At 43.2% G+C, this 26,935-nt stretch overlaps 1 protein-coding gene across 1 annotated transcript in view; it reads left to right on the top strand.

Annotated features, from left to right (window-relative positions):
• The window catches only part of LOC134948180 (metabotropic glutamate receptor 6-like), a 156,515-nt gene that overhangs the window by 1,467 nt on the left and 128,113 nt on the right, over positions 1-26,935 (top strand). The window lies entirely within an intron of this gene.

Genomic DNA, 26,935 nt, shown 5'->3' with positions numbered 1-26,935 from the left:
GTAATCCTCCCTGACACCTGTCCAGGAATTTATTTTCAGGAATGTCACTGCGACTGAGTGCACTTAGCATGTCTGAAAGAGGAACTTTTAATGGGAAAGGTCGGATAACGGTAGTTTGTAGAGAATTCATAGTCTTTCAGCCCGGGTTACTTACAATTACTCAGACACTTTGTGGAGATTTTTTATTGGCTAAGATGTTACAGGTCCACACCATCCGGCCAGGGGGCTGTAATAGTGACGGGTCTCCAGCTTCCGGGTGTATTGGTGATGTGCATGTTTTATGTAACGTGTTTCCGTGGGAGACGCCACAAACCAGCCTTGTACCTACTGGCATATATGACACATATTTCACTACAGGTTGGGTCTCCCATATCCGGAATTCTGAATGACGGCATATTCAGAAATACAGAATTTTTGGAACGCGACTGAAATAGTGACGCCATTGCTGTCTGATGGCTCATTGTACTTTGTTTTATGCACCAAATTATTACAAATACTGTGTATAAAATGATCATCAGGCTATGTATATACGGTGTATATGAAACGTAAATGCATTATGTATTTAGACTTGGGACCCATCCTAAAATGGGTTGGGGCTGAAATGACGCCGGTTGGAATATTGGCGTTCAGTATACCGCCAATATTCTGTTTAGAATCCCGACAGGGGTTAGGAAAAGATATACACCTCACCCTTTTACCCCCTAACCCCCCCCCCCCCTTCTCCCCCTTACTGTAGCCCTAACCCTCCCCTGTGGTGCCTAACCCCCCTCTCCTAACCCTCCTGGGGGGCGCCAACCCTAACCCCCCTTACCACATCCTAAACCTAGTCTAGATCGGGATAGCGGCGGTCACATGACCAGCACCAGTATCCTGACCATGAGAATTCCGTCAGGGGATGGGATAGTTATTTTACCCCTCGCCTGCCCACTACCCTAACCTTATCAGCTAACTTACTCCCTCTAGTGCCTAACCCTAACCCACCCCCCTTTCCCCAGGCCCTGACCCCGATACTTACCTTCGGGATGTTGGGGGTCAGTGTTCCGCTGCTGGGATTCCGAGTGCATACCGAACTGAGGATTGGGCATTAACCCCAATGACAGCACATCTCTCTGTAATATCCAGGGTACCAGGAATGCTTCATGCTGGTTCCCAGCGTGGTGGATAGTACCGCATGCTAGGACATAGAAGAGGTGAATCTCTAGCTTTGATCTTGACGGCTGCTTTTCCAACATTCCCATCAAGGCAGCTCAGCTAAGTACAGTATATGGTTAATATTTAGTTTTTCTTTAGCCAAGCGGTATATAGCTCCCAATCGTGTTAATAAAAATACGTGAAAGCAGACTTCCTGTGCAGAGTAATGCGCCACAATAAGTGATATGTCACCGTAAAAGACATCACCGTTAGGTCTGACGACGGATGACACATTATTTCACACTGCAGATTCTCATCAGACCAGTGATAGCTATAGTGTATCAGATAACCCACAAATACGTCAATGCACTGAGAGATGCTAGTCTCACATCATCCTCTAGGTTCTTACGGTTCCCTTGCTGTCTGGATGTCTGTACTCCAAACCCTGAGTGTTACTGCTTATTAAAAAAAACAAAAACACACCCAGGGAACAATGGAGAAAGTAGAGACATGTATTATAGGGGCTGTGCATAAATATACACAATCGTATTATGTAATATATAGTTACACTATCACAATAGAGATGGTTATACCACGGTTACCCTGTGTCATACTAGAGATGGTTATACCACGGTTACCCTGTGTCATACTAGAGATGGTTATACCACGGTTACCCTGTGTCATACTAGAGATGGTTATACCACGGTTACCCTATGTCAGACTAGAGATGGTTAGACCACGGTTACCCTATGTCAGACTAGAGATGGTTAGACCACGGTTATACTGTTACAATAGAGATGGTTATACCACGGTTACCCTATATCAGACTAGAGATAGTTATACCACGGTTACCCTGTGTCAGACTAGAGATGGTTATACCACGGTTACCCTATGTCAGACTAGAGGTGGTTATACCACGGTTACCCTGTGTCATACTAGAGATGGTTATACCGCGGTTACCCTGTGTCATACTAGAGATGGTTATACCGCGGTTACCCTGTGTCATACTAGAGATGGTTATACCATGGTTATACTGTGTCATACTAGAGATGGTTATACCACGGTTACCCTGTGTCATACTAGAGATGGTTATACCACGGCTAACCTATGTCAGACTAGAGATGGTTATACCACGGTTATCCTATACCAGACTAGAGATGGTTATACCACGGTTACCCTATACTAGACTAGAGATGGTTATACCACGGTTACCCTGTGTCATACTGGTGGTGATTGTACCACGGTTACCCTGTGTCAGGCAGGAAATGGTTATACCACGGTTACCGTGTGTCACACTAGAGATGGTTATACCAAGGTTACCCTGTGTCATACTAGAGATGGTTATACCACGGTTATCCTGTGTCACACTAGAGATGGTTATACCACGGTTACCCTGTGTCATACTAGAGATGGTTATACCACAATTACCCTGCGTCATACTAGAGATGGTTATACCACGGTTACCCTATATCAGACTAGAGATAGTTATACCACGGTTACCCTATATCAGACTAGAGATAGTTATACCACGGTTACCCTATATCAGACTAGAGATGGTTATACCACGGTTACCCTATGTCAGACTAGAGATGGTTATACCACGGTTACCCTGTGTCATACTAGAGATGGTTATACCGCGGTTACCCTGTGTCATACTAGAGATGGTTATACCATGGTTATACTGTGTCATACTAGAGATGGTTTTACCACGGTTACCCTGTGTCTTACTAGAGATGGTAATACCACGGTTACCCTGTGTCATACTAGAGATGGTTATACCGCGGTTACCCTGTGTCATACTAGAGATGGTTATACCACGGTTACCCTGTGTCAGACTAGAGATGGATATAATACGGTTACACTGTGTCATACTAGAGATGGTTATACCACGGTAATCCTGTGTCACACTAGAGATGGTTATACCACGGTTACCCTGTGTCAGACTAGAGATGGATATACTACGGTTACCCTGTGTCATACTAGAGATGGTTATACCACGGTTACCCTGTGTCATACTAGAGATGGCTATACCACGGTTACCCTATGTCAGACTAGAGATGGTTAGACCACGGTTACCCTATGTCAGACTAGAGATGGTTAGACCACGGTTATACTGTTACACGAGAGATGGTTATACCATGATTACCCTGTGTCAGACTAGAGATGGTTATACCACGGTTATACTGTGTTACACTAGAGATGGTTATACCACGGTTACCCTATACCAGATTAGAGATGGTTATACCACGGTTACCCTGTGTCATACTGGTGGTGATTGTACCACGGTTACCCTGTGTCAGGCAGGAAATGGTTATACCACGGTTACCGTGTGTCACAGTAGAGATGGTTATACCAAGGTTACCCTGTGTCATACTAGAGATGGTTATACCACGGTTATCCTGTGTCCTACTAGAGATGGTTACCCTGTGTCATACTAGAGATGGTTATACCACGGTTACCGTGTGTCATACTAGAGATGGTTATACCACAGTTACCCTGCGTCATACTAGAGATGGTTATACCACGGTTACCCTATATCAGACTAGAGATAGTTATACCACGGTTACCCTGTGTCAGACTAGAGATGGTTATACCACGGTTACCCTATGTCAGACTAGAGATGGTTATACCACGGTTACCCTGTGTCATACTAGAGATGGTTATACCGCGGTTACCCTGTGTCATACTAGAGATGGTTATACCATGGTTATACTGTGTCATACTAGAGATGGTTATACCACGGTTACCCTGTGTCATACTAGAGATGGTAATACCACGGTTACCCTGTGTCATACTAGAGATGGTTATACCGCGGTTACCCTGTGTCAGACAAGAGATGGATATACTACGGTTACACTGTGTCAGACTAGAGATGGTTATACCACGGTTACCCTGTGTCATACTAGAGATGATTATTTCACGGTTACCCTGTGTCAGACTAGAGATGGATATACTACGGTTACCCTGTGTCATACTAGAGATGGTTATACCGCGGTTACCCTGTATCATCATAGAGATGGTGATTCCATGGTTGCACTGTGTCATACTAGAGATGGTTATACCGCGGTTACCCTGTATCATCATAGAGATGGTGATTCCATGGTTACTCTGTGTCAGACTAGAGATGGTTATACCATGGTTGCACTGTGTCATACTAGAGATGGTTATACCATGGTTACCCTGTGTCATACTAGAGATGGTTATACCATTGTTACCCTGTGTCATACTAGAGATGGTTATACCATGGTTACCCTGTGTCAGACTAGAGATGGTTATACCACGATTATACTGTGTTACACTAGAGATGGTTATACCACGGTTACCCTGTGTTAGACTAGAGATGGTTGTACCACGGTTATAATGTCTCATACTAGAGATCGTTATACCATGGTTACCCTGTGTCATACTAGAGATGGTTATACCATGGTTACCCTGTGTCAGACTAGAGATGGTTATACCACGGTTATACTGTGTTACACTAGAGATGGTTATACCACGGTTACCCTGTGTCAGACTAGAGATGGTTATACCGCGGTTACCCTGTGTCAGACTAGAGATGGTTATACCACGGTTAACCTATGTCAGACTAGAGATGGTTATACCACGGTTATCCTGTGTTAGACTAGAGATGGTTATACCACGGTTACCCTGTGTCATACTGGTGGTGATTGTACCACGGTTACCCTGTGTCAGGCAGGAAATGGTTATACCACGGTTACCGTGTGTCACACTAGAGATGGTTATACCAAGGTTACCCTGTGTCATACTAGAGATGGTTATACCACGGTTATCCTGTGTCATACTAGAGATGGTTATACCACGGTTACCCTGTGTCATACTAGAGATGGTTATACCACAGTTACCCTGCGTCATACTAGAGATGGTTATACCACAGTTACCCTGCGTCATACTAGAGATGGTTATACCACGGTTACCCTATATCAGACTACAGATAGTTATACCACGGTTACCCTGTGTCAGACTAGAGATGGTTATACCACGGTTACCCTATGTCAGACTAGAGATGGTTATACCACGGTTACCCTGTGTCATACTAGAGATGGTTATACCGCGGTTACTTTGTGTCATACTAGAGATGGTTATACTACGGTTATACTGTGTCATACTAGAGAGGGTTATACCACGGTTACCTTATGTCACACTAGAGATGGTTATACCACGGTTACCCAGTGTCAGACTAGAGATGGTTATACAACGTTTACACTGTGTCTTACTAGTGATGGTTATACCACGGTTATCCTGTGTCATACTAGAGATGGTTATACTATGTCAGACTAGAGATGGTTATACCACGCTTACCCTGTGTCATACTAGAGATGGTTACACTGTGTCAGACTAGAGATGGTTATACCACGCTTACCCTGTGTCATACTGGTGGTGATTATACCACGGTTACCCTGTGTCAGGCAGGAAATGGTTATACCATGGTTAACCTGTGTCACACTAGAGATGGTTATACCAAGGTTACCCTGTGTCATACTAGAGATGGTTATACCACGGTTATACTGTGTCAGACTAGAGATGGTTATACCACGGTTACCCTATGTCATAATAGAGATGGTTATACCACGGTTACCCTGTGTCAGACTAGAGATGGTTATACCACGGTTACACTGTGTCATACTAGAGATGGTTATACCACGGTTACCCTGTGTCATACTAGAGATGGTTATACCATGGTTACCCTGTGTCATACTAGAGATGGTTATACCACGGTTACCCTGTGTCAGACTAGAGATGGTTATACCACGGTTACACTGTGTCATACTAGAGATGGTTATACCACGGTTACCCTGTGTCATACTAGAGATGGTTATACCACGGTTACCCTGTGCCATACTAGAGATGGTTATACCACAGTTACCCTGCGTCATACTAGAGATGGTTATACCACGGTTACCCTATATCAGACTAGAGATAGTTATACCACGGTTACCCTGTGTCAGACTAGAGATGGTTATACCACGGTTACCCTATGTCAGACTAGAGATGGTTATACCACGGTTACCCTGTGTCATACTAGAGATGGTTATACCGCGGTTACCCTGTGTCATACTAGAGATGGTTATACCATGGTTATACTGTGTCATACTAGAGATGGTTATACCACGGTTACCCTGTGTCATACTAGAGATGGTAATACCACGGTTACCCTGTGTCATACTAGAGATGGTTATACCGCGGTTACCCTGTGTCAGACTAGAAATGGATATACTACGGTTACACTGTGTCAGACTAGAGATGGTTATACCACGGTTACCCTGTGTCATACTAGAGATGGTTATATCACGGTTACCCTGTGTCAGACTAGAGATGGATATACTACGGTTACCCTGTGTCATACTAGAGATGGTTATACCACGGTTACCCTGTGTCACACTAGAGATGGTTATATCACGGTTACCCTGTGTCATACTAGAGATGGTTATACCGCGGTTACCCTGTATCATCATAGAGATGGTGATTCCATGGTTGCACTGTGTCATACTAGAGATGGTTATACCGCGGTTACCCTGTATCATCATAGAGATGGTGATTCCATGGTTACTCTGTGTCAGACTAGAGATGGTTATACCATGGTTACACTGTGTCATACTAGAGATGGTTATACCACGGTTATCCTGTGTCAGACTAGAGATGGTTATACAACGGTTACACTGTGTCTTACTAGTGATGGTTATACCACGGTTACCCTGTGTCTTACTAGAGATGGTTATACCACGGTTACCCTGTGCCATACTAGAGATGGTTATACCACAGTTACCCTGCGTCATACTAGAGATGGTTATACCACGGTTACCCTATATCAGACTAGAGATAGTTATACCACGGTTACCCTGTGTCAGACTAGAGATGGTTATACCACGGTTACCCTATGTCAGACTAGAGATGGTTATACCACGGTTACCCTGTGTCATACTAGAGATGGTTATACCGCGGTTACCCTGTGTCATACTAGAGATGGTTATACCATGGTTATACTGTGTCATACTAGAGATGGTTATACCACGGTTACCCTGTGTCATACTAGAGATGGTAATACCACGGTTACCCTGTGTCATACTAGAGATGGTTATACCGCGGTTACCCTGTGTCAGACTAGAAATGGATATACTACGGTTACACTGTGTCAGACTAGAGATGGTTATACCACGGTTACCCTGTGTCATACTAGAGATGGTTATATCACGGTTACCCTGTGTCAGACTAGAGATGGATATACTACGGTTACCCTGTGTCATACTAGAGATGGTTATACCACGGTTACCCTGTGTCACACTAGAGATGGTTATATCACGGTTACCCTGTGTCATACTAGAGATGGTTATACCGCGGTTACCCTGTATCATCATAGAGATGGTGATTCCATGGTTGCACTGTGTCATACTAGAGATGGTTATACCGCGGTTACCCTGTATCATCATAGAGATGGTGATTCCATGGTTACTCTGTGTCAGACTAGAGATGGTTATACCATGGTTACACTGTGTCATACTAGAGATGGTTATACCACGGTTATCCTGTGTCAGACTAGAGATGGTTATACAACGGTTACACTGTGTCTTACTAGTGATGGTTATACCACGGTTACCCTGTGTCTTACTAGAGATGGTTATACCACGCTTACCCTGTGTCATACTGGTGGTGATTATACCACGGTTACCCTGTGTCAGGCAGGAAATGGTTATACCATGGTTACCCTGTGTCACACTAGAGATGGTTTTACCAAGGTTACCCTGTGTCATACTAGAGATGGTTATACCACGGTTACCCTGTGTCATACTAGAGATGGTTATACCACGGTTACCCTGTGTCATACTAGAGATGGTTATACCACGGTTACTTTGTGTCATACTAGAGATGGTTATACCACGGTTACCTTATGTCACACTAGAGATGGTTATACCACGGTTACCCAGTGTCAGACTAGAGATGGTTATACAACGTTTACACTGTGTCTTACTAGTGATGGTTATACCACGGTTATCCTGTGTCATACTAGAGATGGTTACACTATGTCAGACTAGAGATGGTTATACCACGCTTACCCTGTGTCATACTAGAGATGGTTACACTGTGTCAGACTAGAGATGGTTATACCACGCTTACCCTGTGTCATACTGGTGGTGATTATACCACGGTTACCCTGTGTCAGGCAGGAAATGGTTATACCATGGTTAACCTGTGTCACACTAGAGATGGTTATACCAAGGTTACCCTGTGTCATACTAGAGATGGTTATACCACGGTTATACTGTGTCAGACTAGAGATGGTTATACCACGGTTACCCTATGTCATAATAGAGATGGTTATACCACGGTTACACTGTGTCATACTAGAGATGGTTATACCACGGTTACCCTGTGTCATACTAGAGATGGTTATACCATGGTTACCCTGTGTCATACTAGAGATGGTTATACCACGGTTACCCTGTGTCAGACTAGAGATGGTTATACCACGGTTACACTGTGTCATACTAGAGATGGTTATACCACGGTTACCCTGTGTCATACTAGAGATGGTTATACCATGGTTACCCTGTGCCATACCAGAGATGGTTGTACCACGGTTATAATGTCTCATACTAGAGATCGTTATACCATGGTTACCCTGTGTCATACTAGAGATGGTTATATCACGGTTACCCTGTGTCAGACTAGTGATGGTTATACCACGGTTACTCTGTGGCAGACTAGAGATGGTTATACTATGGTTACCCTGTGTCATACTTGAGATAGTTATACCACGGTTACCCTGTGTCATCCTAGAGATGGTTATACCACGGTTATCCTGTGTCATACTAGAGATGGTTATACCACAGTTACCCTGTGTCATACTAGAGATGATTATACCACGGTTACCCTATGTCATAATAGAGATGGTTATACCACGGTTACCCTGTGTCAGACTAGAGATGGTTATACCACGGTTATACTGTGTCAGACTAGAGATGGTTATACCATGGTTACCCTATGTCATAATAGAGATGGTTATACCACGGTTACCCTGTGTCAGACTAGAGATGGTTATACCACGGTACACTGTGTCATACTAGAGATGGTTATACCACAGTTACCCTGTGTCATACTAGAGATGATTATACCACGGTTACCCTATGTCATAATAGAGATGGTTATACCACGGTTACACTGTGTCATACTAGAGATGATTATACCACGGTTGCACTGTGTCAGACTAGAGATGGTTATACCACAGTTACCCTGTGTCATACTAGAGATGATTATACCACGGTTACCCTATGTCATAATAGAGATGGTTATACCACGGTTACCCTATGTCATAATAGAGATGGTTATACCACGGTTACCCTGTGTCAGACTAGAGATGGTTATACCACGGTTATACTGTGTCAGACTAGAGATGGTTATACCATGGTTACCCTATGTCATAATAGAGATGGTTATACCACGGTTACCCTGTGTCAGACTAGAGATGGTTATACCACGGTTACACTGTGTCATACTAGAGATGGTTATACCACGGTTACCCTGTGTCATACTAGAGATGGTTATACCATGGTTACCCTGTGTCATACTAGAGATGGTTATACCACGGTTACCCTGTGCCATACTAGAGATGGTTATACCACGGTTACACTGTGTCATACTAGAGATGGTTATACCACGGTTACACTGTGTCATACTAGAGATGGTTATACCATGGTTGCCTTGTGTCATACCTAGGAATGGTTATACCACAGTTACACATCGTCAGACTAGACATGGTTATACCACAGTTACACATCGTCAGACTAGAGATGGTTATACCACGGTTACTCTATGTCATACTAGAGATGGTTATACCACGGTTATCCTGTGTCATACTAGAGATGGTTATACCATTATTACCCTGTGTCATACTAGAGATGGTTATACTACGGTTACCCTGTGTCATACCAGAGATGGTTGTACCACGGTTATAATGTCTCATACTAGAGATCGTTATACCATGGTTACCCTGTGTCATACTAGAGATGGTTATATCACGGTTACCCTGTGTCAGACTAGTGATGGTTATACCACGTTTACCCAATGTCAGACTAGAGATGGTTATACCACGGTTATACTGTGTCATACTAGAGATGGTTATACAACGGTTACCGTGTGTCATACTAGAGATGGTAATACCACGGTTACCCTGTGTCATACTAGAGATGGCTATACCACGGTTACCCTGTGTCAGACTAGAGATGGTTATACTACGGTTGCACTGTGTCAGACTAGAGATGGTTATACCATGGTTATCCTGTGTCATACTAGAGATGGTTATACCATTGTTAGCCTGTGTCATACTAGAGATGGTTATACCACGGTTACCCTGTGCCATACTAGAGATGGTTATACCACGGTTACACTGTCATACTAGGAATGGTTATACCACAGTTACACATCGTCAGACTAGAGATGGTTACACTGTGTCAGACTAGAGATGGTTATACCACGGTTACTCTATGTCATACTAGAAATGGTTATACCACGGTTATCCTGTGTCATACTAGAGATGGTTATACCATTATTACCCTGTGTCATACTAGAGATGGTTATACTACGGTTACCCTGTGTCATACCAGAGATGGTTGTACCACGGTTATAATGTCTCATACTAGAGATCGTTATACCATGGTTACCCTGTGTCATACTAGAGATGGTTATATCACGGTTACCCTGTGTCATACTAGAGATGGTTATACCGCGGTTACCCTGTATCATCATAGAGATGGTGATTCCATGGTTGCACTGTGTCATACTAGAGATGGTTATACCGCGGTTACCCTGTATCATCATAGAGATGGTGATTCCATGGTTACTCTGTGTCAGACTAGAGATGGTTATACCATGGTTACACTGTGTCATACTAGAGATGGTTATACCACGGTTATCCTGTGTCAGACTAGAGATGGTTATACAACGGTTACACTGTGTCTTACTAGTGATGGTTATACAACGGTTACCCTGTGTCTTACTAGAGATGGTTATACCGCGCTTACCCTGTGTCATACTGGTGGTGATTATACCACGGTTACCCTGTGTCAGGCAGGAAATGGTTATACCATGGTTACCCTGTGTCACACTAGAGATGGTTTTACCAAGGTTACCCTGTGTCATACTAGAGATGGTTATACCACGGTTACCCTGTGTCATACTAGAGATGGTTATACCATTGTTACCCTGTGTCATACTAGAGATGGTTATACCATGGTTACCCTGTGTCAGACTAGAGATGGTTATACCACGGTTATACTGTGTTACACTAGAGATGGTTATACCACGGTTACCCTGTGTCAGACTAGAGATGGTTGTACCACGGTTATAATGTCTCATACTAGAGATCGTTATACCATGGTTACCCTGTGTCATACTAGAGATGGCTATACCATGGTTACCCTGTGTCAGACTAGAGATGGTTATACCACGGTTATACTGTGTTACACTAGAGATGGTTATACCACGGTTACCCTGTGTCAGACTAGAGATGGTTATACCGCGGTTACCCTGTGTCAGACTAGAGATGGTTATACCACGGTTATACTGTGTTACACTAGAGATGGTTATACCACGGTTACCCTGTGTCAGACTAGAGATGGTTATACCGCGGTTACCCTGTGTCATACTAGAGATGGTTATACCACCGCTACCCTGTGTCAGACTAGAGATGGTTATACAACGGTTAACCTATGTCAGACTAGAGATGGTTATACCACGGTTACCCTGTGTCATACTGGTGGTGATTGTACCACGGTTACCCTGTGTCAGGCAGGAAATTGTTATACCACGGTTACCGTGTGTCACACTAGAGATGGTTATACCAAGGTTACCCTGTGTCATACTAGAGATGGTTATACCACGGTTATCCTGTGTCATACTAGAGATGGTTATACCACGGTTACCCTGTGTCATACTAGAGATGGTTATACCACAGTTACCCTGCGTCATACTAGAGATGGTTATACCACGGTTACCCTATATCAGACTAGAGATAGTTATACCACGGTTACCCTGTGTCAGACTAGAGATGGTTATACCACGGTTACCCTATGTCAGACTAGAGATGGTTATACCACGGTTACCCTGTGTCATACTAGAGATGGTTATACCGCGGTTACCCTGTGTCATACTAGAGATGGTTATACCATGGTTATACTGTGTCATACTAGAGATGGTTATACCACGGTTACCCTGTGTCATACTAGAGATGGTAATACCACGGTTACCCTGTGTCATACTAGAGATGGTTATACCGCGGTTACCCTGTGTCAGACTAGAAATGGATATACTACGGTTACACTGTGTCAGACTAGAGATGGTTATACCACGGTTACCCTGTGTCATACTAGAGATGGTTATATCACGGTTACCCTGTGTCAGACTAGAGATGGATATACTACGGTTACCCTGTGTCATACTAGAGATGGTTATACCACGGTTACCCTGTGTCACACTAGAGATGGTTATATCACGGTTACCCTGTGTCATACTAGAGATGGTTATACCGCGGTTACCCTGTATCATCATAGAGATGGTGATTCCATGGTTGCACTGTGTCATACTAGAGATGGTTATACCGCGGTTACCCTGTATCATCATAGAGATGGTGATTCCATGGTTACTCTGTGTCAGACTAGAGATGGTTATACCATGGTTACACTGTGTCATACTAGAGATGGTTATACCACGGTTATCCTGTGTCAGACTAGAGATGGTTATACAACGGTTACACTGTGTCTTACTAGTGATGGTTATACCACGGTTACCCTGTGTCTTACTAGAGATGGTTATACCACGCTTACCCTGTGTCATACTGGTGGTGATTATACCACGGTTACCCTGTGTCAGGCAGGAAATGGTTATACCATGGTTACCCTGTGTCACACTAGAGATGGTTTTACCAAGGTTACCCTGTGTCATACTAGAGATGGTTATACCACGGTTACCCTGTGTCATACTAGAGATGGTTATACCACGGTTACCCTGTGTCATACTAGAGATGGTTATACCACGGTTACTTTGTGTCATACTAGAGATGGTTATACCACGGTTACCTTATGTCACACTAGAGATGGTTATACCACGGTTACCCAGTGTCAGACTAGAGATGGTTATACAACGTTTACACTGTGTCTTACTAGTGATGGTTATACCACGGTTATCCTGTGTCATACTAGAGATGGTTACACTATGTCAGACTAGAGATGGTTATACCACGCTTACCCTGTGTCATACTAGAGATGGTTACACTGTGTCAGACTAGAGATGGTTATACCACGCTTACCCTGTGTCATACTGGTGGTGATTATACCACGGTTACCCTGTGTCAGGCAGGAAATGGTTATACCATGGTTAACCTGTGTCACACTAGAGATGGTTATACCAAGGTTACCCTGTGTCATACTAGAGATGGTTATACCACGGTTATACTGTGTCAGACTAGAGATGGTTATACCACGGTTACCCTATGTCATAATAGAGATGGTTATACCACGGTTACACTGTGTCATACTAGAGATGGTTATACCACGGTTACCCTGTGTCATACTAGAGATGGTTATACCATGGTTACCCTGTGTCATACTAGAGATGGTTATACCACGGTTACCCTGTGTCAGACTAGAGATGGTTATACCACGGTTACACTGTGTCATACTAGAGATGGTTATACCACGGTTACCCTGTGTCATACTAGAGATGGTTATACCATGGTTACCCTGTGCCATACCAGAGATGGTTGTACCACGGTTATAATGTCTCATACTAGAGATCGTTATACCATGGTTACCCTGTGTCATACTAGAGATGGTTATATCACGGTTACCCTGTGTCAGACTAGTGATGGTTATACCACGGTTACTCTGTGGCAGACTAGAGATGGTTATACTATGGTTACCCTGTGTCATACTTGAGATAGTTATACCACGGTTACCCTGTGTCATCCTAGAGATGGTTATACCACGGTTATCCTGTGTCATACTAGAGATGGTTATACCACAGTTACCCTGTGTCATACTAGAGATGATTATACCACGGTTACCCTATGTCATAATAGAGATGGTTATACCACGGTTACCCTGTGTCAGACTAGAGATGGTTATACCACGGTTATACTGTGTCAGACTAGAGATGGTTATACCATGGTTACCCTATGTCATAATAGAGATGGTTATACCACGGTTACCCTGTGTCAGACTAGAGATGGTTATACCACGGTACACTGTGTCATACTAGAGATGGTTATACCACAGTTACCCTGTGTCATACTAGAGATGATTATACCACGGTTACCCTATGTCATAATAGAGATGGTTATACCACGGTTACACTGTGTCATACTAGAGATGATTATACCACGGTTGCACTGTGTCAGACTAGAGATGGTTATACCACAGTTACCCTGTGTCATACTAGAGATGATTATACCACGGTTACCCTATGTCATAATAGAGATGGTTATACCACGGTTACCCTATGTCATAATAGAGATGGTTATACCACGGTTACCCTGTGTCAGACTAGAGATGGTTATACCACGGTTATACTGTGTCAGACTAGAGATGGTTATACCATGGTTACCCTATGTCATAATAGAGATGGTTATACCACGGTTACCCTGTGTCAGACTAGAGATGGTTATACCACGGTTACACTGTGTCATACTAGAGATGGTTATACCACGGTTACCCTGTGTCATACTAGAGATGGTTATACCATGGTTACCCTGTGTCATACTAGAGATGGTTATACCACGGTTACCCTGTGCCATACTAGAGATGGTTATACCACGGTTACACTGTGTCATACTAGAGATGGTTATACCACGGTTACACTGTGTCATACTAGAGATGGTTATACCATGGTTGCCTTGTGTCATACCTAGGAATGGTTATACCACAGTTACACATCGTCAGACTAGACATGGTTATACCACAGTTACACATCGTCAGACTAGAGATGGTTATACCACGGTTACTCTATGTCATACTAGAGATGGTTATACCACGGTTATCCTGTGTCATACTAGAGATGGTTATACCATTATTACCCTGTGTCATACTAGAGATGGTTATACTACGGTTACCCTGTGTCATACCAGAGATGGTTGTACCACGGTTATAATGTCTCATACTAGAGATCGTTATACCATGGTTACCCTGTGTCATACTAGAGATGGTTATATCACGGTTACCCTGTGTCAGACTAGTGATGGTTATACCACGTTTACCCAATGTCAGACTAGAGATGGTTATACCACGGTTATACTGTGTCATACTAGAGATGGTTATACAACGGTTACCGTGTGTCATACTAGAGATGGTAATACCACGGTTACCCTGTGTCATACTAGAGATGGCTATACCACGGTTACCCTGTGTCAGACTAGAGATGGTTATACTACGGTTGCACTGTGTCAGACTAGAGATGGTTATACCATGGTTATCCTGTGTCATACTAGAGATGGTTATACCATTGTTAGCCTGTGTCATACTAGAGATGGTTATACCACGGTTACCCTGTGCCATACTAGAGATGGTTATACCACGGTTACACTGTCATACTAGGAATGGTTATACCACAGTTACACATCGTCAGACTAGAGATGGTTACACTGTGTCAGACTAGAGATGGTTATACCACGGTTACTCTATGTCATACTAGAAATGGTTATACCACGGTTATCCTGTGTCATACTAGAGATGGTTATACCATTATTACCCTGTGTCATACTAGAGATGGTTATACTACGGTTACCCTGTGTCATACCAGAGATGGTTGTACCACGGTTATAATGTCTCATACTAGAGATCGTTATACCATGGTTACCCTGTGTCATACTAGAGATGGTTATATCACGGTTACCCTGTGTCATACTAGAGATGGTTATACCGCGGTTACCCTGTATCATCATAGAGATGGTGATTCCATGGTTGCACTGTGTCATACTAGAGATGGTTATACCGCGGTTACCCTGTATCATCATAGAGATGGTGATTCCATGGTTACTCTGTGTCAGACTAGAGATGGTTATACCATGGTTACACTGTGTCATACTAGAGATGGTTATACCACGGTTATCCTGTGTCAGACTAGAGATGGTTATACAACGGTTACACTGTGTCTTACTAGTGATGGTTATACAACGGTTACCCTGTGTCTTACTAGAGATGGTTATACCGCGCTTACCCTGTGTCATACTGGTGGTGATTATACCACGGTTACCCTGTGTCAGGCAGGAAATGGTTATACCATGGTTACCCTGTGTCACACTAGAGATGGTTTTACCAAGGTTACCCTGTGTCATACTAAAGATGGTTATACCACGGTTACCCTGTGTCATACTAGAGATGGTTATACCATTGTTACCCTGTGTCATACTAGAGATGGTTATACCATGGTTACCCTGTGTCAGACTAGAGATGGTTATACCACGGTTATACTGTGTTACACTAGAGATGGTTATACCACGGTTACCCTGTGTCAGACTAGAGATGGTTGTACCACGGTTATAATGTCTCATACTAGAGATCGTTATACCATGGTTACCCTGTGTCATACTAGAGATGGCTATACCATGGTTACCCTGTGTCAGACTAGAGATGGTTATACCACGGTTATACTGTGTTACACTAGAGATGGTTATACCACGGTTACCCTGTGTCAGACTAGAGATGGTTATACCGCGGTTACCCTGTGTCAGACTAGAGATGGTTATACCACGGTTATACTGTGTTACACTAGAGATGGTTATACCACGGTTACCCTGTGTCAGACTAGAGATGGTTATACCGCGGTTACCCTGTGTCATACTAGAGATGGTTATACCACCGCTACCCTGTGTCAGACTAGAGATGGTTATACAACGGTTAACCTATGTCAGACTAGAGATGGTTATACCACGGTTACCCTGTGTCATACTGGTGGTGATTGTACCACGGTTACCCTGTGTCAGGCAGGAAATTGTTATACCACGGTTACCGTGTGTCACACTAGAGATGGTTATACCAAGGTTACCCTGTGTCATACTAGAGATGGTTATACCACGGTTATCCTGTGTCATACTAGAGATGGTTATACCACGGTTACCCTGTGTCATACTAGAGATGGTTATACCACAGTTACCCTGCGTCATACTAGAGATGGTTATACCACGGTTACCCTATATCAGACTAGAGATAGTTATACCACGGTTACCCTGTGTCAGACTAGAGATGGTTATACCACGGTTACCCTATGTCAGACTAGAGATGGTTATACCACGGTTACCCTGTGTCATACTAGAGATGGTTATACCGCGGTTACTTTGTGTCATACTAGAGATGGTTATACCACGGTTATACTGTGTCATACTAGAGAGGGTTATACCACGGTTACCGTATGTCACACTAGAGATGGTTATACCACGGTTACCCAGTGTCAGACTAGAGATGGTTATACAACGTTTACACTGTGTCTTACTAGTGATGGTTATACCACGGTTATCCTGTGTCATACTAGAGATGGTTACACTATGTCAGACTAGAGATGGTTATACCACGCTTACCCTGTGTCATACTAGAGATGGTTACACTGTGTCAGACTAGAGATGGTTATACCACGCTTACCCTGTGTCATACTGGTGGTGATTATACCACGGTTACCCTGTGTCAGGCAGGAAATGGTTATACCATGGTTAACCTGTGTCACACTAGAGATGGTTATACCAAGGTTACCCTGTGTCATACTAGAGATGGTTATACCACGGTTATACTGTGTCAGACTAGAGATGGTTATACCACGGTTACCCTATGTCATAATAGAGATGGTTATACCACGGTTACCCTGTGTCAGACTAGAGATGGTTATACCACGGTTACACTGTGTCATACTAGAGATGGTTATACCACGGTTACCCTGTGTCATACTAGAGATGGTTATACCATGGTTACCCTGTGTCATACTAGAGATGGTTATACCACGGTTACCCTGTGTCAGACTAGAGATGGTTATACCACGGTTACACTGTGTCATACTAGAGATGGTTATACCACGGTTACCCTGTGTCATACTAGAGATGGTTATACCATGGTTACCCTGTGCCATACCAGAGATGGTTGTACCACGGTTATAATGTCTCATACTAGAGATCGTTATACCATGGTTACCCTGTGTCATACTAGAGATGGTTATACCATGGTTACCCTGTGTCAGACTAGAGATGGTTATACCACGGTTATACTGTGTTACACTAGAGATGGTTATACCACGGTTACCCTGTGTCAGACTAGAGATGGTTATACCGCGGTTACCCTGTGTCATACTAGAGATGGTTATACCACCGCTACCCTGTGTCAGACTAGAGATGGTTATACCACGGTTAACCTATGTCAGACTAGAGATGGTTATACCACGGTTATCCTGTGTTAGACTAGAGATGGTTATACCACGGTTACCCTGTGTCATACTGGTGGTGATTGTACCACGGTTACCCTGTGTCAGGCAGGAAATGGTTATACCACGGTTACCGTGTGTCACACTAGAGATGGTTATACCAAGGTTCCCCTTCTGTCATACTGGAGATGGTTATACCACGGTTATCCTGTGTCATACTAGAGATGGTTATACCACGGTGACCCTGTGTCATACTAGAGATGGTTATACCACAGTTACCCTGCGTCATACTAGAGATGGTTATACCATGGTTACCCTATATCAGACTAGAGATAGTTATACAACGGTTACCCTGTGTCAGACTAGAGATGGTTATACCACGGTTACCCTATGTCAGACTAGAGATGGTTATACCACGGTTACCCTGTGTCATACTAGAGATGGTTATACCGCGGTTACCCTGTGTCATACTAGAGATGGTTATACCATGGTTATACTGTGTCATACTAGAGATGGTTATACCACGGTTACCCTGTGTCATACTAGAGATGGTAATACCACGGTTACCCTGTGTCATACTAGAGATGGTTATACCGCGGTTACCCCGTGTCAGACTAGAGATGGATATACTACGGTTACACTGTGTCAGACTAGAGATGGTTATACCACGGTTACCCTGTGTCATACTAGAGATGGTTATATCACGGTTACCCTGTGTCAGACTAGAGATGGATATACTACGGTTACCCTGTGTCATACTAGAGATGGTTATACCACGGTTACCCTGTGTCACACTAGAGATGGTTATTACACGGTTACCCTGTGTCATACTAGAGATGGTTATACCGCGGTTACCCTGTATCATCATAGAGATGGTGATTCCATGGTTGCACTGTGTCATACTAGAGATGGTTATACCGCGGTTACCCTGTATCATCATAGAGATGGTGATTCCATGGTTACTCTGTGTCAGACTAGAGATGGTTATACCATGGTTACACTGTGTCATACTAGAGATGGTTATACCACGGTTATCCTGTGTCAGACTAGAGATGGTTATACAGCGGTTACACTGTGTCTTACTAGTGATGGTTATACCACGGTTACCCTGTGTCTTACTAGAGATGGTTATACCACGCTTACCCTGTGTCATACTGGTGGTGATTATACCACGGTTACCCTGTGTCAGGCAGGAAATGGTTATACCATGGTTACCCTGTGTCACTCTAGAGATGGTTTTACCAAGGTTACCCTGTGTCATACTAGAGATGGTTATACCACGGTTACCCTGTGTCATACTAGAGATGGTTATACCATTGTTACCCTGTGTCATACTAGAGATGGTTATACCACGGTTACCCTGTGTCATACTAGAGATGGTTATACCACGGTTACCCTGTGTCATACTAGAGATGGTTATACCACGGTTACTTTGTGTCATACTAGAGATGGTTATACCACGGTTACCTTATGTCACACTAGAGATGGTTATACCACGGTTACCCAGTGTCAGACTAGAGATGGTTATACAACGTTTACACTGTGTCTTACTAGTGATGGTTATACCACGGTTATCCTGTGTCATACTAGAGATGGTTACACTATGTCAGACTAGAGATGGTTATACCACGCTTACCCTGTGTCATACTAGAGATGGTTACACTGTGTCAGACTAGAGATGGTTATACCACGCTTACCCTGTGTCATACTGGTGGTGATTATACTACGGTTACCCTGTGTCAGGCAGGAAATGGTTATACCATGGTTAACCTGTGTCACACTAGAGATGGTTATACCAAGGTTACCCTGTGTCATACTAGAGATGGTTATACCACGGTTATACTGTGTCAGACTAGAGATGGTTATACCACGGTTACCCTATGTCATAATAGAGATGGTTATACCACGGTTACACTGTGTCATACTAGAGATGGTTGTACCACGGTTACCCTGTGTCATACTAGAGATGGTTATACCATGGTTACCCTGTGTCATACTAGAGATGGTTATACCACGGTTACCCTGTGTCAGACTAGAGATGGTTATACCACGGTTACACTGTGTCATACTAGAGATGGTTATACCACGGTTACCCTGTGTCATACTAGAGATGGTTATACCATGGTTACCCTGTGCCATACCAGAGATGGTTGTACCACGGTTGTAATGTCTCATACTAGAGATCGTTATACCATGGTTACCCTGTGTCATACTAGAGATGGTTATATCACGGTTACCCTGTGTCAGACTAGTGATGGTTATACCATGGTTAACCTGTGTCACACTAGAGATGGTTATACCAAGGTTACCCTGTGTCATACTAGAGATGGTTATACCACGGTTATACTGTGTCAGACTAGAGATGGTTATACCACGGTTACCCTATGTCATAATAGAGATGGTTATACCACGGTTACACTGTGTCATACTAGAGATGGTTGTACCACGGTTACCCTGTGTCATACTAGAGATGGTTATACCATGGTTACCCTGTGTCATACTAGAGATGGTTATACCACGGTTACCCTGTGTCAGACTAGAGATGGTTATACCACGGTTACACTGTGTCATACTAGAGATGGTTATACCACGGTTACCCTGTGTCATACTAGAGATGGTTATACCATGGTTACCCTGTGCCATACCAGAGATGGTTGTACCACGGTTATAATGTCTCATACTAGAGATCGTTATACCATGGTTACCCTGTGTCATACTAGAGATGGTTATATCACGGTTACCCTGTGTCAGACTAGTGATGGTTATACCACGGTTACTCTGTGGCAGACTAGAGATGGTTATACTATGGTTACCCTATGTCATACTAGAGATGGTTATACCATGGTTACCCTGTGCCATACCAGAGATGGTTGTACCACGGTTATAATGTCTCATACTAGAGATCGTTATACCATGGTTACCCTGTGTCATACTAGAGATGGTTATATCACGGTTACCCTGTGTCAGACTAGTGATGGTTATACCACGGTTACTCTGTGGCAGACTAGAGATGGTTATACTATGGTTACCCTATGTCATACTTGAGATGGTTATACCATGGTTACCCTATGTCATAATAGAGATGGTTATACCACGGTTACCCTGTGTCATCCTAGAGATGGTTATACCAAGGTTATCCTGTGTCATACTAGAGATGGTTATACCACAGTTACCCTGTGTCATACTAGAGATGATTATACCACGGTTACCCTATGTCATAATAGAGATGGTTATACCACGGTTACCCTGTGTCATACTAGAGATGGTTATACCACTGTTATCCTGTGTCATACTAGAGATGGTTATACCACGGTTACCCTGTGTCATACTAGTGATGGTTATACCACGGTTATCCTGTGTCATACTAGAGATGGTTATACCATGGTTGCACTGTGTCAGACTAGAGATGGTTATACCACGGTTACCCTGTATCAGACTAGAGATGGTTATACCACAGTTACCCTGAGTCATACTAGAGATGATTATACCATGGTTACCCTGTGTCAGACTAGAGATGGTTATACCACGGTTATACTGTGTCATACTAGAGATGGTTATACCACGGTTACCCTGTGTCATACTAGAGATGGTTATACCACGGTTACCCTGTGTCATACTAGAGATGGTTATACCACAGTTACACATCGTCAGACTAGAGATGGTTATACCATGGTTACCCTGTGTCAGACTAGAGATGGTTATACCACGGTTACTCTGTGTCATACTAGAGATGGTTATACCACGGTTACCCTGTGTCAGACTAGAGTTGGTTATACCACGGTTACCCTGTCACTGTCATACTAGAGATGGTTATACCACCGTTACCCTGTGTCAGACTAGAGATTGTTATACCACGGTTACTCTGTGTCATACTAGAGATGGTTATACCACAGTTACACTGTGTCAGACTAGTGATGGTTATACCACGGTTACACTGTGTCAGACTAGAGATTGTTATACCACGGTTACCCTGTGTCATACTAGAGATGGTTATACCACGGTTACCCTGTGTCAGACTAGAGATGGTTATACCATGGTTACTCTGTGTCATACTAGAGATGGTTATACCACGGTTACCCTGTGTCAGACTAGAGATGGTTATACCACGGTTACCCTGTGTCATACTAGAGATGGTTATACCACCGCTACCCTGTGTCAGACTAGAGATTGTTATACCACGGTTACTCTGTGTCATACTAGAGATGGTTAGACCACGGTTACCCTGTGTCATACTAGAGATGGTTATACCACAGTTACCCTGTGTCACACTAGAGATGGTTATACCATGGTTACCCTGTGCCATACCAGAGATGGTTGTACCACGGTTATAATGTCTCATACTAGAGATCGTTATACCATGGTTACCCTGTGTCATACTAGAGATGGTTATATCACGGTTACCCTGTGTCAGACTAGTGATGGTTATACCACGGTTACTCTGTGGCAGACTAGAGATGGTTATACTATGGTTACCCTATGTCATACTAGAGATGGTTATACCATGGTTACCCTGTGCCATACCAGAGATGGTTGTACCACGGTTATAATGTCTCATACTAGAGATCGTTATACCATGGTTACCCTGTGTCATACTAGAGATGGTTATATCACGGTTACCCTGTGTCAGACTAGTGATGGTTATACCACGGTTACTCTGTGGCAGACTAGAGATGGTTATACTATGGTTACCCTATGTCATACTTGAGATGGTTATACCATGGTTACCCTATGTCATAATAGAGATGGTTATACCACGGTTACCCTGTGTCATCCTAGAGATGGTTATACCACGGTTATCCTGTGTCATACTAGAGATGGTTATACCACAGTTACCCTGTGTCATACTAGAGATGATTATACCACGGTTACCCTATGTCATAATAGAGATGGTTATACCACGGTTACCCTGTGTCAGACTAGAGATGGTTATACCACGGTTATACTGTGTCAGACTAGAGATGGTTATACCATGGTTACCCTATGTCATAATAGAGATGGTTATACCACGGTTACCCTGTGTCAGACTAGAGATGGTTATACCACGGTTACACTGTGTCATACTAGAGATGGTTATACCATGGTTACCCTGTGTCATACTAGAGATGGTTATACCACAGTTACCCTGTGTCATACTAGAGATGATTATACCACGGTTACCCTATGTCATAATAGAGATGGTTATACCACGGTTACACTGTGTCATACTAGAGATGATTATACCACGGTTGCACTGTGTCAGACTAGAGATGGTTATACCACAGTTACCCTGTGTCATACTAGAGATGATTATACCATGGTTACCCTATGTCATAATAGAGATGGTTATACCACGGTTACCCTATGTCATAATAGAGATGGTTATACCACGGTTTCCCTGAGTCAGACTAGAGATGGTTATACCACGGTTATACTGTGTCAGACTAGAGATGGTTATACCATGGTTACCCTATGTCATAATAGAGATGGTTATACCACGGTTTCCCTGTGTCAGGCTAGAGATGGTTATACCACGGTTACCCTGTGTCATACTAGAGATGGTTATACCACGGTTACCCTGTGTCATACTAGAGATGGTTATACCATGGTTACCCTGTGTCATACTAGAGATGGTTATACCACGGTTACCCTGTGCCATACTAGAGATGGTTATACCACAGTTACCCTGTGTCATACTAGAGATGATTATACCACGGTTACCCTATGTCATAATAGAGATGGTTATACCACGGTTACACTGTGTCATACTAGAGATGATTATACCACGGTTGCACTGTGTCAGACTAGAGATGGTTATACCACAGTTACCCTGTGTCATACTAGAGATGATTATACCACGGTTACCCTATGTCATAATAGAGATGGTTATACCACGGTTACCCTGTGTCAGACTAGAGATGGTTATACCACGGTTATACTGTGTCAGACTAGAGATGGTTATACCATGGTTACCCTATGTCATAATAGAGATGGTTATACCACGGTTACCCTGTGTCAGACTAGAGATGGTTATACCACGGTTACACTGTGTCATACTAGAGATGGTTATACCACAGTTACCCTGTGTCATACTAGAGATGATTATACCACGGTTACCCTATGTCATAATAGAGATGGTTATACCACGGTTACCCTGTGTCAGACTAGAGATGGTTATACCACGGTTATACTGTGTCAGACTAGAGATGGTTATACCATGGTTACCCTATGTCATAATAGAGATGGTTATACCACGGTTACCCTGTGTCAGACTAGAGATGGTTATACCACGGTTACACTGTGTCATACTAGAGATGGTTATACCATGGTTACCCTGTGTCATACTAGAGATGGTTATACCACAGTTACCCTGTGTCATACTAGAGATGATTATACCACGGTTACCCTATGTCATAATAGAGATGGTTATACCACGGTTACACTGTGTCATACTAGAGATGATTATACCACGGTTGCACTGTGTCAGACTAGAGATGGTTATACCACAGTTACCCTGTGTCATACTAGAGATGATTATACCACGGTTACCCTATGTCATAATAGAGATGGTTATACCACGGTTACCCTATGTCATAATAGAGATGGTTATACCACGGTTACCCTGAGTCAGACTAGAGATGGTTATACCACGGTTATACTGTGTCAGACTAGAGATGGTTATACCATGGTTACCCTATGTCATAATAGAGATGGTTATACCACGGTTTCCCTGTGTCAGACTAGAGATGGTTATACCACGGTTACCCTGTGTCATACTAGAGATGGTTATAACATGGTTACCCTGTGTCATACTAGAGATGGTTATACCACGGTTACCCTGTGCCATACTAGAGATGGTTATACCACAGTTACCCTGTGTCATACTAGAGATGATTATACCACGGTTACCCTATGTCATAATAGAGATGGTTATACCACGGTTACACTGTGTCATACTAGAGATGATTATACCACGGTTGCACTTTGTCAGACTAGAGATGGTTATACCACAGTTACCCTGTGTCATACTAGAGATGATTATACCACGGTTACCCTATGTCATAATAGAGATGGTTATACCACGGTTACCCTATGTCATAATAGAGATGGTTATACCACGGTTACCCTGTGTCAGACTAGAGATGGTTATACCACGGTTATACTGTGTCAGACTAGAGATGGTTATACCATGGTTACCCTATGTCATAATAGAGATGGTTATACCACGGTTACACTGTGTCATACTAGAGATGGTTATACCACGGTTACTCTGTGTCATACTAGAGATGGTTATACCACGGTTACCCTGTGTCATACTAGAGATGGTTATACCACGGTTACCCTGTGTCATACTAGAGATGGTTATACCACGGTTACCCTGTGCCATACTAGAGATGGTTATACCACGGTTACACTGTGTCATACTAGAGATGGTTATACCACGGTTACTCTGTGTCATACTAGAGATGGTTATACCATGGTTGCCTTGTGTCATACCTAGGAATGGTTATACCACAGTTACACATCGTCAGACTAGACATGGTTATACCACAGTTACACATCGTCAGACTAGAGATGGTTATACCACGGTTACTCTATGTCATACTAGAGATGGTTATACCACGGTTATCCTGTGTCATACTAGAGATGGTTATACCATTATTACCCTGTGTCATACTAGAGATGGTTATACTACGGTTACCCTGTGTCATACCAGAGATGGTTGTACCACGGTTATACTGTGTCATACTAGAGATGGTTATACCACGGTTACCCTGTGTCATACTAGAGATGGTAATACCACGGTTACCCTGTGTCATACTAGAGATGGCTATACCACGGTTACCCTGTGTCAGACTAGAGATGGTTATACTACGGTTGCACTGTGTCAGACTAGAGATGGTTATACCACGGTTATCCTGTGTCATACTAGAGATGGTTATACCATTGTTAGCCTGTGTCATACTAGAGATGGTTATACCACGGTTACCCTGTGCCATACTAGAGATGGTTATACCACGGTTACCCTGTGTCATACTAGGAATGGTTATACCACAGTTACACATCGTCAGACTAGAGATGGTTACACTGTGTCAGACTAGAGATGGTTATACCACGGTTACTCTATGTCATACTAGAAATGGTTATACCACGGTTATCCTGTGTCATACTAGAGATGGTTATACCATTATTACCCTGTGTCATACTAGAGATGGTTATACTACGGTTACCCTGTGTCATACCAGAGATGGTTGTACCACGGTTATGATGTCTCATACTAGAGATCGTTATACCATGGTTACCCTGTGTCATACTAGAGATGGTTATATCACGGTTACCCTGTGTCAGACTAGTGATGGTTATACCACGGTTACTCTGTGGCAGACTAGAGATGGTTATACTATGGTTACCCTGTGTCATACTA

The sequence above is a fragment of the Pseudophryne corroboree genome, chromosome 8 (assembly GCF_028390025.1).
Source record: "Pseudophryne corroboree isolate aPseCor3 chromosome 8, aPseCor3.hap2, whole genome shotgun sequence".
Taxonomy (NCBI): domain Eukaryota; kingdom Metazoa; phylum Chordata; class Amphibia; order Anura; family Myobatrachidae; genus Pseudophryne; species Pseudophryne corroboree.
Note: the sequence above shows the minus strand (reverse complement) of the source record. Positions and strands in the feature narration are given on the sequence as shown.